This window comes from Zonotrichia leucophrys, chromosome 4A, assembly GCF_028769735.1.
Source record: "Zonotrichia leucophrys gambelii isolate GWCS_2022_RI chromosome 4A, RI_Zleu_2.0, whole genome shotgun sequence".
NCBI classification, from domain to species: domain Eukaryota; kingdom Metazoa; phylum Chordata; class Aves; order Passeriformes; family Passerellidae; genus Zonotrichia; species Zonotrichia leucophrys.
In genome coordinates this window covers 8,074,872-8,092,944 of record NC_088174.1, presented here as the reverse complement: position 1 = coordinate 8,092,944, position 18,073 = coordinate 8,074,872, and the positions used below count along the sequence as shown (strand labels likewise).

The window sequence follows — 18,073 nt, the reverse complement described above, 5'->3', positions numbered from 1 at the left end:
TGCAAAAATGACACTTTGCATTATCCGAAGCTGTCACCGTAATTTGAAATTAGGCTTTGAATGCCAGCCCTGGTAAAATCAGTGGGAAGAGAAAAAGCACTGTAGCTGACACTGCAGCATGAAAACTTTAAGGATGAATTTACCTGAATTAACTTGGAATTAAAAAGAAAAGACTAGGGAGTATCATCAGAATAAGTATTAGTGCCTGGAAGACTGTATCTGTCTGGGTTGTTTGGACAGTAAGGATCCAGGTTTGGTAGCATAGGGAAATCTGAGGCTAATGGCCTTGATTACTGCAACTGTCCTTTTTCATGTTGTAGCGTCCCATAGCTAGCCCTGTTTCTCTAGGCAGTGTACAAAATGTGCAAAATGTATCATTTTATGGCAGGAACGAGAGAAGTGAGGTCTTTCACCTGCCAGCTGATTTACAAGGGCTTGTTAGAATATATTTCTCCCATTTTAGCTAAGGCTAATTAGACACAGGCAGTCGTTACTATCTACCAGAGTTTCTTCATTCATTTTTTCTCTCCTATTTTTTGCCTTTTGCCCTGCTATCTGGGACATTCTCCTTTGTGTTTTAAAGCCTATTTAATACCTTTTTCTCTTGCCAAGTGCATTCTGATTGTGGCTCATCCCACCCTACTCTATTCCAGACCCATTCTGTTGCCTTATATTTTGGTTTTCTTCTTTAGTTGGAGACCTATTGTTGGAATGGATAAATCTCATTCTCTGTAACTACAGGAAAATTGCCAGTATAATAGAAACTGTTTGTAAAATGGATTTTATTTTCTACAAAGGCTTGACTGGAAGATTTTCCCTGTAACAATTCTGTAGCAATCAGTAAAAAACAAAATTAAAAAAACCTAAACAAAACCAGAGGAAAGCCACAACCCTCCCTCCCTCTAGGCATTGAGTTTCTCATCAGTTGTCATTACAAATTTCCACAAACGCTTTTGGCACCATTTCGAAAATTTTAGCTCTGTGTTATGCTTTTGTTTGATTAATTACTAGTTCCAGAGATTTCTTCTGGTGATTCTCACATGAGACATAAAGAATTATCAATTGCCTCAGCAATGTCTGGAAGCAGAGTATGTCAAGGATGCAGTTTGCTTCCCTGAGTTTATAATGAAACATCCCATTGTATTCCTTGCCCTAAGGTACTAATTTGATACATTCTGCACCTGCCTGGCCCAAGAATTGCCATAGCAAAGTGAGAGACTATATTAAGAAATTGCTATTAGCAACCCTCAAGTCCACACTTATCTGTATTCTATGAAATGTTCAATTTGGCCTTACTGTATTTGTTCAGTTTTATATGTACAATAGGACAAACTAGAATACTCCATAGCAACCTACTCCTGAATACTAACAACACCCATTACCAAAAATTTTATTCCAAATGGTAGTGAAAATACTGAGCAAAGTAGTCCTGTTCTACTCCATTGGGTAGTATAAATCCAAGTAATTATTTCTCAACTTACACATTTCAGATGTGTGAGGAAGGAAAGCTTTGTAATTGATATATCCTTTCTTGAGATGAGCTACACAATGAAAGAATCTTTATTTCAGAGTTGTGATTAACCCAGTTTCTAATGCACAGACTTCTGTGACAAGAGTTAGGGCTTTGTTGTTGAACTTGATTTTACTCTGAAGTATACCAATCAGGAAAGGTTCCATTAAAAGTCAGCTACAGCCTGAAGCCCATCAGTGTCATTCTGTCTGGTATTTTATCTGTGGGGAAAATTGGCTATTGCAGCTGCTGCATTGCCTTTCCCTTCTCTCGCCATCATTATCTGTTTCCATGCAGTGATTCTCTTCTAAGATGGCTTAGAGGTCCCTCTTCTTTAAACATACTTTTTATATCTCTGCTGCCTGCACTCAGACTATCTACGTATCCTGGGAAAGTATGCATAGCAAAGCAGTTTGATATTAGGCCTTTGAGATAGGGTAGTGTTTTTATGAATAAGAAAAAAAGACAAACTAAGAGGAATAAAATGCAGTGTTAGAAATTGAGGTTTCACGGTGTGTACCATTGTTTACCTCAGAGACTCCTTGCTACCTTTTCTGTCCTTTGGAGCACTTTATTCTGCATCTGATTTCTCTGTAGAAGCAGTATTTTTATCAGCTCATGCTGCTTTTCCTATGACTGTCAAACATCTGTGGCTACAGGGCTTCTTGAAGTTTTGTATTTCTCAGTTTAGAAAGTAATGTTAATAAAAAACTTTGTGTTCTTTAATATCTTGAATCAGTAAAGATATTGAAAGAACTGAAAGCATGTACCTGAAGATAAGTATGCATTGCAGTAGGACTTCATTCAGGACTATTAGGACTATATTTAACCATTATTTTGAATCAATGTAATTTTCATAAGTTTTTTCAGTACTAGGACTTTCTTGTGTCCCTGTATATATGCAAACTTTTGATTTCCAGAGATGAGATTTTGCAGTAGCTGAATAAGGTCTAATTGTTTAAGTTTTTCCATTCCTGTCCAAATAGCCTCTGTTTGAACACCAGTTTATCTAATGTGTAAACTGGCCAGCAGGGCTTCATAAAATTATTCTTTACTTCAACAGTTTTAGCCCTTGGTCTTTTCTCAAGAAAGATTTCTCATGACTTCAGTAAGAATTTTGCTTGAGGCCTGTAGAATCCTATTTGAGATTTAACTGTGCTATTTGACAATTATTGGTTGTAACACACTGAAAAATTATCCAGTGTGAATCCCTAGTGGATGTAATTCTCAGAAAATTGGGTGTGGGCAAGAAGCTGAACATTTGAAGAAGTGTCATTATTTATATTATTCAAGAGAAATAATTTGATGGTATTTTAAGAATACCATTTTAAGAATGTCCCACTGGTTAGTTAAAAAGAGAAATTCAAAAGTAATATTTAAAAGCAGTTCCACATAATCAGCCTGAAAGACTGTGGTACAGGATTCCAGTTCCATGGTTAATGGAAAAGAGTATTTCTTTGGAAAAATAGAGTGGAGGCTTTAACCTACTGATTTGTTCCATGTAACATATTTTTCCACTACTGCAACATGCTTTTCAATAGTGTCACGTATAAACCCCTCCCAAGGTTTAAATTTATGGGGGAAAGGTCAATGGAAATGCTTTGAGTTTAATATGAAATTCACAGTAGATGCAAAGCAGCAGTTTACTCTAAAAGGAAGTGTCAGTGCACTACTGTCCATGAGACAGATACATTACCATGCCTTCACCCCTCATATGTTTATTTAATGTTGGATATGTAATGATCAACCTTGCTGTCCTATTTGGGCAGCACAAAAGCCTCCTCCAACACACAGCTGAGATATTCTAGTGCAAAGTGCTATCCTGGTAGTCGTAACCCCTCCACTTCAGCTGTCCACAAAAGATGCTGAAAGGAAGGAGGGGAGGAAGGACATGTAGGTCACTTTGGCCATCTCGAGTCCCCCAGCCTCTGGGTGCTATAGCTGTGGCAGCTAAATCAGCTTGGGGTAGTGGCAGGGAGAGAAGCAGAGAGCCAAATGCATCTTACTGATGTCTTCCTCAGTGTTTCCTCAGCTCAATATGACAGCAGTGATCTTTTGCTAAGTCCTTAGGGAGTATACTCTGTAAAATACAAATTTCTTTGCCTTTTGAATTATGTTTCTGTTGACGTCTGACCTTTGCTTTGCTATAACTTTCCAACTGTGCATCATTTCAAAGAACAGTTTGGTCTTGCAGGTAGCTGAAGAGCCTCCTGTAGCCCAGTGGCTGCCAGCTCACCTTTGTTGTTTTGTCAGCATTTTTGGTACTTTCCCTCAGATACTCTTTTTTTTTCTTTTAACAGAAAACTTGTGATGATTTCTTGTTTGTAATCATAGAAGCTATTTAATCAGAATATTTAACTATGTTGCCAGTTTAGGACTGGAGCCAGTTTGGATTACTTTTAATTTGAACAAGATTTTGTAAATGAAGCCCTTTTGCAGTGGTTTTCAACTCAGTTAGAGACCAGAATCTTAACTCCAGTTTAGATCAGGCACTTGGAAAGCTCTGTAAGCCTGTCTTTAGCTCTTACTGACTTCTATTCAAGGTGGCTTAGAGATGAATATGTTCTGCAATGCCTTCCTACCCTAGGGCCTGAATATCAACACAGAGCTTGGGAATTTTCATATATTTTATCAAGCCAAAGAAGAAACGTAGCACCAACTATTTGTTCTATGACTTCCCTTAAAAAATAAGAATTTATTTTAATTCAATGACTATGTATTTTATTGGCATGTTAATTTCCAGGTAGATTGAGTTAACAGCAGACAGAGATCATAATTTTTCTAGGGAAAGGTGTGGGAGGGACAAAATGGGTTGGGATGTGTCAGACCCCATGAGTGTGGTCTAGTGTGCTGGGGGTTTATAGTTCCAGTCTTGGACTGGAATATACCCTACAAGTTGTACAAATTGTGCTAGAAAAAATTATGATCCTGCCAGGTTTTGGAGATGTGGAGAACCACTGTGGAGTCCACCAGCACTAGACTGCTTTTCTTACAGTGCAGTTTGCACTGAGTAAGAAAAGGCTGGAACCAGATTCCCTGATAATACAGCAGGGATTAAGGTGGTCTAATTGAGCAAAGATCTGTCATATATATATATGTACATATATATCTCTTTATAAAACAGTTGCTGTCTCCAAGTATGTTTAGCTTTAACCATTGCAATTAAGTAGCCAATTTTGCTGTTTCTATTAAACTAATGAGAAAAAATACCAAATAAGAGCTTTAAAATGCAGATTAAAGCAGAGGCAAATAGCAAACATTTTTTGAAAGGGAAAACCAACTTGTGTTCTGAGAAAACCCTTCATGAATGCTGTGCACTGGTTTTCGTTGCTAGAGGGCAGCCTGGTATAAATAATAAGAGTATGAGACTTTAAGGTCTGTGAGTGTAACCTCTCTGAGTTTAAATGGGGTACTTTTCAAGGATATTGGTGGCTTCTTAGTTTTATGATCAATATTTAATTAAGAAACCCTTATTTCTACTTTGATTTCTGTCTCAGTGATGTTAACATTCGTGTGTCCACATTTCTCCAGTTTCTTTTTGGCTCTTCATAAATGCTTAAGAGACGATTGACTTGGTCACTCTTCCTGTTGCAACAGCTAACATAAGTAAAGAAATTATGAGATTTTTAATAACTGTTTCCTAATTTATTTTATTTACTGTAAGATTTTCCACTCCCCCTGTATATGGCATCTGCAAAATATTAATGTATTATCCCCTGAAACAGAAAACTGTATGGTATAAAATTTGTGAACAATTATTTATTACTCATGGGTGTTGCTTTGCATTCTGTCTCAGAAGGGTGTGCCTCTGCTTTATGTTCCTCCTCTTTGACTATTCCTTATTTTGCTAATGTACATGCATTTTAAAACTGAATATAAAATCAGTTTTTTGCACAGTGCTCATAAACAACCAATCATTAGAACAATACTCAGAATAAATTTTCATTTCAAATACTTTTACAACCCAATTTTCATTTCTAAACTATTATGAAATGTAAATATTTGTAACTACAGCAATTTCAGTAAAATTCTTCAGCTTTTTATGGCTAGATAGAGCTCTTTGAGGTGTAGAAGTCGGCATAAGAAAATCAGTGTTTTAAAATATGGCAAATGGGGCTTCTATGTGGTACATCTTTCTCAGGCATCTGAAAACTAAGAACATCTCCAGATTGGGAGCTACTTCTGATTATTTGACTAATTGCACTAGATGCTGCTGCTTTCAGTCTCCTGTGGAGATTTATTTTGGTTTGGTTGTTATTCATTGAACATAATTCACAGAAATAGGCAGAAGCATCTACAGGGCTGCCCTAAGCTTCCCTCAGCTAGGCTGGCTCTCAGGGACACTCCCTGAGTCTGGGAAGGGCTGAGCTTCACATTCCAGCCCTGACCCTGACCGTGCACTTTGCACTGAAAAGCTGTCAGCTCTCCAGCATGATGTGGACCTGGATGTGAGCAATTGCTTAAGTTTACCTTGCCAGGAAAACCACATTTCATAGGAGAATCCTCAATGTCTTTTTAGGGAAACTTTATGTACTTTTAAACTAATATGGATCTAAGTGAAGATTCCAGAAGTAGCATCAGTCACCAAGTTTCTTCCATATTGTCCCAGATGCTGTCCCTGCATCTTTAAGCTCTACTGATGTCTTTGACATCTGTGATGATCTGAGAAAGGAGGTTGTAAACAGATAGGGGTTGGCCTCTTCTCCCAGGCAGAAAGTGACAGAACAAGAGGACATGGCTTCTAGCAGCACCAGGATGGTTCAGGTTGGACATCAGGAGGAATTTCTTCATACAAAGAGTTGTAAAGCATTGGAGTGGGCTGCCCATGGAGGTGGTGGAATCACCATGTTTAAGAAACGGCTGGACATGGCACTTAGTGCCATGGTCTAGTTGACAAAATAGTGATCAATCCAAAGTTGAACTTGATTATCTTGGAGGTCTTTTCCAACCTAATTGACTCAGTGACTGGGATTGTCAGTCCTGCTGCTGGGTGTGAGTGCTGCTGTGCTGAGACAACCTCCTATGACCTGTGGCAGTTCCTTCTACAGCTAGCAGCTCCATTTCCTCCCATTTCCTACAGTGAGAGCTGGAACAGCTTTTTGGTACTTCCCAGATCTCTTGGGTTAGAATAAACTTTCCCAGGGAAAGTTCCCTCATCACTGTTATGTAGCTTTGTCCTGTTCTCCCCTGTACCTGCCATAAACCGATTTATGCTGGCAAGGGAGTTTTGGAGTGGGTACTGCACTGTTCTAACCTCCAACATCTTTCTGCAGGGGGGAGCAACAGTCTCTGCAGGCTGCCAATCTGCTTCCTTTCCCCAATACTACAAACAGTTCATTTTTTAAGTCTATGCCTTTATTTGCAGGCTCTCGGTATGAAATTTCTTTTGGTTGTTTGTCTAGTTTTTAGTTTCACAACTAAAGAACAAAAAACACTTTTAGACCTTCTTTAAAACCTGGGGTTTTTTTACTGTGAAGCAAAAAGCAGCCAAAGACACACAGTTCTGAGTAAGTCAAATTATACTGCATTCTTGTGTTTGAGTAAGACACAGAGCAACTAAAACAAACTAACATAAACAGGGAAGCCAAATTAAATACTTACATTTGTATAGTGCAAGAGGATCTTGGGCTCAGGAATGAAATTCAATCTTTATTTATTTTTTGAGTAGGCAGTGCATAAAATAGTTGAGGATCTTTGCAATGCGACTGTACGGTAGTGGAATGTTTTTTACTAAAGAATCAGCTCCTACAGTATTGTAAAAGGACTAAGTGTTTGCTGAGCATGCAAGAGAGCTTTCACAAATCTAGAGGATCACTGAATCAGTCATAGCTCTTCATAATGCAAAAGCAAATTATCAAATGGATACCTGACACCAAATGGGGAAGAGAGCATTTGGATGTCTAGTGGGCGCATACACAGTCTGCTTAGCACTGGAAGTGTGAAGTTCTGCTTGAAGCAAAAATGATTGTGGTATGTAAGGAATGCAGATGTTTATCTACATATCATTGCCACTGGGCCTTCTCACAGCTCTCCTAATAACAGCAGAAAGAGCTTTTGGGCTTTTCCAAAACAAATCTGACCTTCACATCACTCCCCACTTCAACGTACTTTGTACAAAAGAAGATACATGAAAAAGTAGCTGCAGCATAATATGGAGGTTAGGAAATTACTGCAGCACTTTATTTTATAGCTGAATATTGGGGTAGAAAGATTTCATTAGGAGGCACTGCAATTCACTCAGAGATTATTCACTCTGTGCTGGTAACTCCTGTGCTGCTTCTGAGATCTCCCAGCAATTGGTCCCAGAAGCACCGACAGAGAAAATGGCTGTTTTCTGCAGCTAGGTTGAATTGAAGAAGCTGCAATATATTAAATACTTTACTAGTTACTTTTCTGTGCACAGAAATGCCAGCAGCCACCACTGGGATGTTGGGGAATTAAGGAAATGTGGTACATATCCACAGATGAAATGGGAGCAAATCATAACCTTCATTAAGCAGTGGTCCAGTTAAGGACTGTGTGGGTGATCAGTATTTTCAGATTCATCTGTCTTTCTGAAGATTTGTTAATCTCAGTAACAATGTCATCAAGAATTCCAAATCCATGAAATCCACAATCATACTCCAGATTGCAGGTGACACCAAGCTGAGTGATGTGGTTGACACACTTATAGGATGGGATGTCGTCCAGAGGGATGTGGACAAGCTTGAGAAGTGGCCCATGGAAATCTCATGAGGTTTAATAAGACCAAGTTCTGGTGCTGTACCTGGGTCAGGATAACCCCTGGTATCAATTTAGGCTGGGGGGGCTGCTGGACATGAGGCAGCCACAGGCACTCACAGTGCAGAAAGCCAAACGTGTCCTGGGTGCATCCAGAGCCCTGTGGGCAGCAGGGGACGGAAGGGATTCTGCCCCTCTGCCCAGCTTTGGTGAGACCCCACCTGTAGTGCTGCACCCAGCTCTGGGGACCCCAGCACAGCAAGGACATGGACCTGTTGAACTGAATCCAGCAGAGGCCACCAAAGATGATCAGAGGAATGGAACACCTGACCTGTGAGGAAAGGCTGAGAGAATTGGGACTGTTCAGCCTCAAGAAAAGGCCTTGGAGTGACCGAATTGTGGCCTTCCTGTGCCTGGAGTCCCCAGGAGAGATGGAGAGGGACTGTAAATACAAGGGCCTGGAGTGACAGGACAAGGGGAATTACTTCAAACTGAAAGGAAGTAAATTCAGATTAGATATTAGGTCAAAAATCTTCCCTGTGAGGGTGGTGAGGTACTGGAACAGGTTGCCCAGAGAAGCTGTGGATGCCCCAACCCCAGAAATGTTCAAGGCCAGGCTGGATAGGGCCTGAATAACCTGGTCTAGTGAAAGATGTCCCTACCCATGGCAGAGGGGTTGAAACAAGATGGTCTTTAAGGTCCCTCCCAATCCAAACCATTGTATGATTCCAAGATTTCTTGTGTTAGAGCTGTATATGGAAATGTTTGTGTGGAATTTTAAAATTTGTAATCGTGAATTATTTCAGCCTATCAGTCTATCAAAGGAATAGCTGTTCTCTCCTGTTTCTCATCCCCCAAGTGGCTGCAGCAAAGAAATCTGTCAGGTTGCTCTGGAGCTTTCTCCCTTTATTATTATCTGCACAGTCTCCACATAAAAGGTTACCAGCCTTGGATTTTGCATATACAATTAATATTGGGTTTATGTTGTAATCCCACTTCAGTTTGCTGATCAGCCTTACACCATCCCCAGCTGTTTTGATATGGAAACTAAAATATCAAGATGTGTTTGTTAAGAACAGTGGCCTGACTTCACCTGGGCAAATGCATTTTTAGTCCCTTGTAAGACTAGATTTCTATATAGAATTTTCCACAGAAACAGCAGGAGACTAAGTGGTCCTAGAAATCAGGCCCCTCATTAGTGTGGTTACATATGGATACATAGGCACCTTATTACAGCTGGACAATGAAAAGAGTTAATATTGGAGTTATTACCAGGTATTTCCCCTCTTGCCCCTCTGTGTCATATCATGGGTTGCTTTGGCACCTGTGTTACCCAGGCAGCTTCAGGGCCTGAGTGGCTTCCCCACTGAACCAGGCCAGAAGTGAGCTGTCTTTTGGCAGTGAATCACTGGTGAATTTTAAACAGAGTCCAAGACTCAGGACTGCTCTCATCTGTCAGCTGAAGGTCATGCTGTCAGTGTATGTGTACCAGGGCTACTCAAGTGATGGACTCCAGTGTGGATTTAGGAATAAGGCAGTGTTGCCTAGACATTGTATAGAACCCACACAAGATTTCCCTCTGGTGATTTTTTGGTTTGTTTTTTTGTTGTTTTTGGTTTTTTTTGTTTTTTTTTTTTTTTTTTTTTTTTTTTTTATGATTGTGAGGACTTCTCCCAGCATGGATCCTTCCCACGAACTGCAGTTTTTCACAAACTGAACCAGTGTGATCCTTCCCAAGGGATAAATTCCTTCAGGAACAGGCTACTCCCCCATGGGTTTTCTATGGGGTCAGAAGCCTTGCCAGCAAACCTGCTCCAGTGTGCATTCCTCTCTCCACACATCCACCAGTGTGCCAGTACCCAAGGTCCTAATACAGAAGCTTTTGAGGCTGTTGCAGTTCTTGACAGGATTGAGGATTGTCCCCTGCTCTATTTCTTTTTGAGGGCCAGGGACTTCTCATCCAAGTAATCTACACTGGTGGAGTGGGGATGTCCAAGGATAGTAAGCATCCATAGAGTAAGACTGCATATGGACCATCACTCAAGACGGAAAGGGAAATGTTTTCCTGTAGTATATGCTGAGATATAAAACTTCCCAGCTTAACCACTCTCTACCTTCAGATCCATTTAGAGCTGAGTGGAGCTGACAGCATGAAGTGCATTGCACCCCTTGACACTGGATGTGCAGAGCATATGATGGGGCAAGCCACGAACACTCCTGTGTGGCTATGGAGAAGTGCCAGAATTGTCCTGTCTGGAGTACTTGGGCATATCCTTAAACGCAGCCTGAACAAGCCTGTGGGCTTCAGACTTCATGGACTTTTGGGCCTCAGTAGGTAACACAGTTTTTGTGCTGGGTTTTGCTGTGCACAGTTTTGCTGCTGCCTGTAGGGAAAGGAGTGTGCAGCACCTGGCGTGTCCAGCCGCACTGCTTCTTCTGCACTGACCTGCTTCCCCACAAGGAAACCTCCACATTCAACCCAGTGGACCATGGTAAAAATTAGCAGAGTTAATTTGATGTTCATTATTTCCTCCTCCTCCTTGGCAGTATTCCTAGCAAATTTGGTACCTGAATTCCTAAAAGGCTCAATTCTAGATATAATTACCAGTTTGTGGGGGGCTCACAGGATGTCCATAATCAATACTCAAGGGAAAGCCCTGGGAACAGCTGGAGCTGTGCTCAGAGCAAGAGAGATAAATTCTGTGAAAGGTAATGGAAAACTTAATATTCTCTTTTGCTGCTGAGGTACTTGATCTATTTCTATTCTTTTCTGTTTACATTTTAAGTGCCCTCTTCTGATTTTTACACATATGGGTACTTTTTCCTTTTCTCTCCTATGAGGATAGAATTCTGCTGAAACCCTGCCCCCAAAAGCACAGACAAATGCAGATTAAAGGTATGTGCTTTTGCAAGAGGTCTGTATTCACGCTGTCACTCTCTGGATTAAGATTGCTGTGGTTTATGTATGTGCAGCTGCTTCCTAATGAAAGCCCACATCTGCCCCGGCTTTAACACCAGTCAACTGTAGTGAAGCCATTAACCCTCTCTGTTACCCTTTGTCCTATGGGCACATGGAAGGCTAAGTAGACTGAGAAATGAAAACCCAAAAGCCCAGTTCTCTCTCTTGCTGGGGTTATGCTCAGTACATCAGAAGAAGGAAGGACATGGAAGCTTGGTCTCTCTCTATTCCCTCAGGCTTAATAAGATTCTGTCTTTTAGTCTAATTTAGCACACATTCAAGGCTGAGCTGTAGTCCTTTATTCTGCTGCCCAAAAAGTTTTTACATTATTATGTCTTCTCCCAATCCATTTAGTTGCTTAAAACTCCTGACAAGCCCCTTCTGGGAAGGATGTGCATTTGTTAAGCAAAGCGGGTTACCCTGTCATCCACCCACCCAAAGGATCCCCTGTGTCAGGGGAAGGAATCCTTGGGTATTTCTCACTTGCTCTGTGTTTCTTCAGCTGTACAAAAGGAGAGCCCTGTGGTCTGGCCCTGGAGACTGTGGCCTTTGCTCACAGCCAGCTTGTAGAATTCGGGAGGCCTTGTCATCCAGAAGGGATGTTTGTATGATTCTCCTAAATGACAGAGAAGATAAATGAGTACAGATGAAAGTTTTCTCTTGTTTCCTTGGGACTGAGCAATAAAGTGGGGAATCTCTAATACGAATTTAAAAAAATCAAAACAATACCACCAAAACACTAGAAGAACTATGGAAAATTTGGCCTCTCTGGCTCCTTGAGCACTGTTTAGGCTTTCAAAACTGAATCAGCCCAAGTTCATGGCTGCTCTTGATAACTTCTGACACTTCATCCAAATGAACTATTCAGATCCTGGGTGGAGTAACACTAATGGTGATGTAACAGACCTGAGGTCAATGCATCTCCTCCCAGTGTGTGGTCTGTGAATAATATGTGGGCCTGTGGGTCCCAGAAGCAGTGATCTCTTTGTGAAAGAATTTGACAAAAAGGGTAGCTGTATCACAGTTAATACTCCCATTTCCTCAAAGAATCCATTCACTATAAAGGAGGAAGGAACATGCTTTTTCAATGTGTTTTTTAAAAGCACTCAAAAGAGAAGACACTCTGACTGACTGGAGTTGTGATGTGAAGAAAGTCATAATTTGAAATGAGTGCCTGCAAAATATACTGAAGTCAATGTAAGATGCAGGTGACTGATGGTTTCTAAAGTTCTTGTTTTGATGCCTTCAAATGGATTTCATTGCAGCACATGAGCTGTGATTATCACAGATTGTAAGAGAGTGTATGTATTGAACAGTCTTTCCTCTCTAAACATACTGATGGATATTTGAATTACAGAGTCAAAAAAAGTTTTAATGAAGAATGCAAAACCACACCTGCTACCTTGGTGAGGGAATCCAGACTGGAAAGGGCTTACTTGTGGATAAATCCACAGATCTTGGGAGAAGGGCCACTTGTGTCCTGTGAACAGAGTATCCTGTGTGACCAGGTTTTGTGAAGTCGTGATTATATAGCACCCTTTCAGAATTTGCTAATACCAGGCTGCAAACATGGGGATGTCTTCCCCCAGATACAAACGCTTAGAGGAATGCGAGTCAGTGATGAATAAGATGAATAAAGAGCATAGCAGCAAGTGGTTTTCTTTTCCTATTTTAGCTAACAACCAGATCAGCTGCCATTTGGGCTGGTATTTATTTCAAGAAAGAAAAGTTCCTAGAATTAAGTGATGCTTTAACTAGATAAATTCACTACAAGTGTTGCTGATGTTGATCTTTCTTGTCTATTAAAAGTATTTTTGAAGATGTTTTCCCAGTAATGTTTTCAGCTTTCAAAAGTTTGTTGTTGCTTTTGGTACAAGCCTTGCCTCTTTATTGCTTATTGTCAAATTGTATATCAAATCTCCCATCCAGCATTTATTCAGATACTGGCTTTGGACCAAAAATGACCCCTTTATTTGCTCACTACACACCTTACTTATGCAAGAATAGTGTATCATTTTCCTAATGAACAGCTGCATTTTAATTGCATGTCCTGGGAATAACCATCAACTGGTGAAATACAGTCTGCTCAGCCTTCAGTGCATGTATGCAATCACCACTCTGGTCACAAAACCCCAAATTTTCTTGCATCTCTTTTGTCTGGAATGGTTGCAGCAACATTCCTCAAAAGAACATCTGTGGAGGGAACTAGGTCCCTAAACTACCTACCCAACAGAAATAGCTAATGGCTTTTTGATGATTTTCAGTAATTTTTTTTCCTAGAGCCTCAGCTCCTAAAATAATTTGATTCTGCAAGCATCTTGGTTTTCAAAAAATGTTCTCTAGCCCCTTGTGAGAAAAACTCAGAAACACAAACCTCAAAGACTTCAAATCTGTTTTAAAAAGTCCAAGGTCAATGAAAAAGTGTATTTGGATTTGACTTGTTTTTTAAATGCTTGAGACTGAAAGTCCTCAGTGTCTCTCACACTTTATTGCTGCTTAATTATGTCCTTTCTAAAATTCTAAAATTGTAAGAGATACTCCAGCAGAACATAACCAGTTCCTACTAAAACCTGTTGGCTCCACAAAAAAATCTGTGCATATATATTAACATGAGTTGCTTTACTGAAGCAGGGCTGACTCACAGAGTTGAGACACCTTCTTGCAGCTGCTAAATGCAAAGGCAAATATCCCCATAACACTGCTGTGTTTTATGGGACTCTTCCAGTGCACTTACTGCCAAGAGCAAAGTAAAAACTCTTTCCTTTAGCCTTTAATTGAACTAAGTTCTCTTTGATTCAAGTTAGCTTTGCCTGAGCAATGAGTGCAGAACTGGGCCAGACAAGTAGTCCCAGTATAGATCAAAAGATTATTGTATGTAGATATTAGCAGCTAACATTATTGATATTAAAGAAGAGACAGACTGTGCTTACCATCTGCAGATGTTGGAGTGGGTGGGTAAGATCTGGGTTTTAGGGAATTGGAAACATTCTGGTTTGGTGGTTTTTTTTTCCATTTGGTTAATTATGAAATTATTATTAAAACTAATAACAGTGTTGGCCAATGAATTTAATGGGATGAAAGTGCAGAAACAAAGCAAGCAAAGACAAGTGGAAAAAAATATAGAAGCTTTAGCTTATATCTAATGATGTGTAATTGCTGTTTGTACTAGAATGAAACATTTCCCCCTACATATTAAGGTCATTTTGCAGTTTTAAATGTTCAAATTTCAATCATCATTTCAACACATGATAAATATCATTGGCAGAGATTGTTGCTTCTGAATTGTACAAGGTGTAGAATACACATGTAACCTGCATCAGCCAATAAATCTATGGTCCAAAGAAGAAAATGTATGTATGGGTGTTATTACCTGTCTTATATATAATTAATTTTTTAATATTTTCTGTTCATAGGCTGTTGCATTTTAAAGCTTTTAATACACAAGCAAATCTTTATGTTGTCTTTTGTTTGGAGAATTCCCCAGATATTGTTAGTGTTTCTTTCTGCCTGCTGCTGTGAGAAAAGTCTTTAAGGTATTTCTTTATGTGCTAACTGTGGCAGAGTAGCTTTCCTGACATTTTGCCTGTTTCAAAGAATGGAAAAATCCCTAACCCAAGCAGAACACCTGTGAACCTGGGCTGCTGCTAGAGCAAGAGTCTGCTTCTGAAGGGAAGGCTGACTGAATTTTCTTGGTGTTGCAGATTATGTACCATCAAACTTCGATTACAGCAGATTTGTTTTAACACATATAAAGAAGAATCATAACTAATTTGTGGCAGTTTCTGGCACACAGAGCCAATTTATTGTTGTGATTGTTTATGAGAGATTTTTGTGAACCAAGTCCATTTTGTTTTCTTTCTCTGCAATTTCTCTTCCATCATCAATTCTTCATCTTTTCTGGACAGGTTCTTTTCTTTTGGAAAGACAACTTCTTTGTCTTTTCTTAGGTATCTGCTGTTTTTCTCCTTCCTAGATCTCACTGTGACGGTGCATCCTTGGGTGGTGTCCTTGATTAGGGCAAATTTGGAAGGAAACTTCCAAAGGAGTCTCTCTAGAAAGCAGATTCAAGCGATCCCTCCCCCAACTGGTTTGGGAAAAGATTTCCTTGGAGAAAAGTGGAAAAAACCCTCTTTATTTAACAAACAAAGTATTCACAAGCTTAAAAAAAACCCACAAAAAACCAATAAAACTTTTCACTGTTCTGAAGAGATGGCAAATTCAGAAAGTCCTTGTTGTGGGGTGTAGCTCAGCTGGCTCAGTCTCTTATCAGTCCCTCCTGTGCTGGCAAATGCCTCATCCCAGGCCCTGGTGGCCCCCAGGTGTGAGCTCCTGGTGTTTTCTTGAGTTTTCAGTCCAGAACAGGGTTAAACAGTTCCAAGAACAAGAAAAGCCACAGTTTGGGGAACTTCTCTGCCTCAGATAGCTAAGAAACCTAACTAAAAAGCAAAGGACAGTCTCACTGTCTGTCTGTGCTGCAGGCAGCACAGTCCAGGAGCAGGAACGTGTGGGAGCAAGTGCAGTTTCTGCAGACAAACTGTGTGCTTCTTCTGCCCCCCTTCACTCTTGGAACTGGTCTGAAAGGTGCAGAACTTAATATCCAGCAGAAACAGAATAGATAATTGGGGATACCAGCACCATAAAGTCACCCTAGGACAGGGGGAAGGACTATCTTAGTGAATACAGGTATTACCTGATGTATTTTGCAGAGAACCCTTCAGTGGGAGAGAAGCAGTGCTGTGGTGACAGAGCAGCACGTTGTGTTCTCGTTCTGCAAGGAAACCACATCTTCCAGAAACACTGGGACAACACCGTTCAGTTCAGTTTGAGCTAGGACTTTCCAGTTCAGTAAAAAATGTGGGACACTAGGGTGTATGTGGGGCACCAGTTTTCACCTCTTAAATCCCACATTGTATCCAGGACTTTTCTCTCCTCCTGTACCTAGGTGAATTGTCCTTGTATCTGCCATTGTCCAAGTAGACAGCTTGGGTTACTCATGAATCACAGAGTCAGTGAGGTTGGAAAAAACCTCTGAGATCACAGAGTCTAGTCTTGGACTGATCACTACCTTGTCATCTAGACCATGGCACTAAGTGCCATGTCCAGTCATTTCCTTAGCACTGCCAGGGATGGTGACTCCACCATCTCCATGGGCAGCCCACTTCAATGCTTTACAACTCTTTGTATGAAGAAACTCCTCCTGATGTCCCTCCTGAACCTCCCTGGAACAGCTTGAGGCCATGTCCTCTTGTCCTGTCCCCAAAGTGACATCAACAGACTCTACAGAGAAACAAGCCAGGATAGGAGGGCAAACACAAGATGTGCTGTAGCATTTTGGCTCCAAGGTAAAAGCTGCGCTGTTCATGGCCTGAGGTAGCTGAGAGACCTTGGCTGAGAGCAAGGGCCAAACCAGCCCCAAAGCAGCAGCAGAATGCTAGAACCCTTCCTTTCTTGATCTGCACAGCATAAGGATGTCACAAAAATGAGGTCACTTGCTTGAGACTGCAGAAAATCAGTGACAGCATTGAGCACTGACTCTGCTGAGTCGAATGAGGGCTTATGCTGCAATCCACTGTGCTGCTTCATCAGCCTTCCATCACTCATTACATAGTGTTAGTTAGTAGCCATGACTGTTTTCATCTAATCAGTGCCAATGAACCTTAGACTGCTTTGAAGGAGGGATACATTACATGAGAGTTACAGGATGACAGAGTTGACCAAGAACATTTTAAGTTGAATGTATTTGTTATTTTGCAGAAATAAAAAGACTGCAGGTGGCTGCTCTCTCTCCGTCACCTCTTGACTTTTGGACTGTGCTGCTGCAGATGATTTTCAGACACTCCTATGCTGGGACATCAGACAATGGAAAGCTGCCCAGATACAACTTGTGTCCTACTGGGAGGAGAAGAAATGTCCATCTTCATGTTCAGCTTCTCTGTGCATCTATTTCATTCTGGCCAACAGAAATGGAAAAGAAATAAACAAAAGAAGTACACTTCCAGTAAAAACTCCTACTTAACTTGTTGGAACAAAGGGCTTTGAGCATATTAGTAATAAGCAATAAGTGGCTGATTGATTGTCAGAAAAAACATTTACAATTGTGGAAACACATTACTGTGAATTAGGCAGATTTTTAGCTGACCTATGTAAAAATGCATGGTTTATGCATTAGGTTTTATTTTCTTTTTGTACTGCTAGAGAAGAGGGACTGAGAAAAATGGTTTGCATTGCCTTTTTAAAATGATTCTCATCAATTTTGTGTGCTTTTATCATGCTTAATTGTAGGGATAATTTTGAGATTTTAGGAAAAATTCTCATATTAGACTAATCCAGTCTAGACATTGATTTCAGTGGGCATTGGAACTTTCTTAAATAGTTTCCAGAAAGGTTTCTTTCATCACTGGTAAACTTGGAGAGCAGACAAATGAAATGGATGAAAAATATGTATTTAGAGCATGGCATGTAAGAAAGGGATCTCAGTGCAACAGTCTGTCACCAAGATATTTGCTTTTGAAGTAGTTATTTTTTTAGAAAATACTTAACTTGCTGTAAAATGTATTATTAGTGAAAAGCTTCAAAGCCAAACATTCTTCCCTTCCAGTTTTGGTTATTTGATAAAGACAGGATTCTTAACATAATAATATGGTTGAACTGATAATGTAAAATAGCTTTTTAGCAATTAATATTTGAGTGAATGCCTTCTCTAAAATGAAACCATTATGGATCTTTGTTGCACTCTCAGATTTCCTAAAAAGACTGTTTAACTAAGCTTCTTCTGTGTGAACAAAACAATAAAGAACAAGTGTGAAATACTTATCATTTTAGGATGCTTCTGCTGTGCAATATCAGTCTCTTTGCTGGTACTGGGGCAGATTTCTCTGTAATTC

The 18,073-nt window shown here is 40.2% G+C and overlaps 1 long non-coding RNA gene across 1 annotated transcript in view; it reads left to right on the top strand.

Moving 5' to 3' along the window:
• Positions 1-17,203, top strand: part of LOC135447980 (uncharacterized) — a 44,317-nt gene extending 27,114 nt beyond the window's left edge. Inside the window, exon 3 of the long non-coding RNA XR_010440365.1 lies at positions 16,944-17,203. This is a non-coding gene — a long non-coding RNA (uncharacterized LOC135447980). The remainder of the gene's footprint in view (positions 1-16,943) is intronic.
• Positions 17,204-18,073: the final 870 nt, after the last annotated feature.